This window comes from Crocuta crocuta, unplaced genomic scaffold (genome assembly GCF_008692635.1).
Source record: "Crocuta crocuta isolate KB4526 unplaced genomic scaffold, BGI_CrCroc_1.0 scaffold206, whole genome shotgun sequence".
Taxonomy (NCBI): Eukaryota; Metazoa; Chordata; class Mammalia; order Carnivora; family Hyaenidae; genus Crocuta; species Crocuta crocuta.
The window spans coordinates 136,431-137,043 of NW_027530849.1; positions in this window are offsets into that span (position 1 = coordinate 136,431).

Here is a 613-nt window from a genome sequence, read left to right on the forward strand (position 1 = left end):
TGTGTTCTCACTCTCTCTCTTTCAAAATAAATAATAAGCTTTAAAATTTTTTAAAAAGAAAAGTATTATGGCTTTTATTGGACACAAAAAGTTGGATTTATTGTTTCTGACAGCTACACTGTAACTTTCAGGTTATTATTATTTAGATTCAAGGTAGTTAACATATAGCACAGTTTTGGTTTCAGGAGTAGAATTTAGTGATTCATCACTTACATGTAATACCCAGTGCTCATCCCAACAAGTGCTAAAGTGCCAACCACCCATTTAGGCCATCTCCCCTATTTCACCTCTATTAAACCTCAGTTTGTTATTACTTTGAATATCTCAAGCTACTCCCTTCTGGCTTTCAAAGTTTCTGCTGAAAAATTAGTTGACAGCCTGATAGGTTTTCCCTTGTAGATAACTTTTCTCACTTGCTGCTTTTAAGATTCTCTCTTCATCTTTAACTCTTGATATCTTAATTGTTATGTATTGTGGTGTGGGTCTCTTTGGGTTCAACTTCTTTGGAACTCTCTGTAGTTCTTGGACTTGCATGTCTGTTTCCTTCCCTGGGTTAAGAAAGTTTCTAGTTTCTATTTTTCAAATAAGTTTTTTTTCTCCCTCCCTTCTTCTG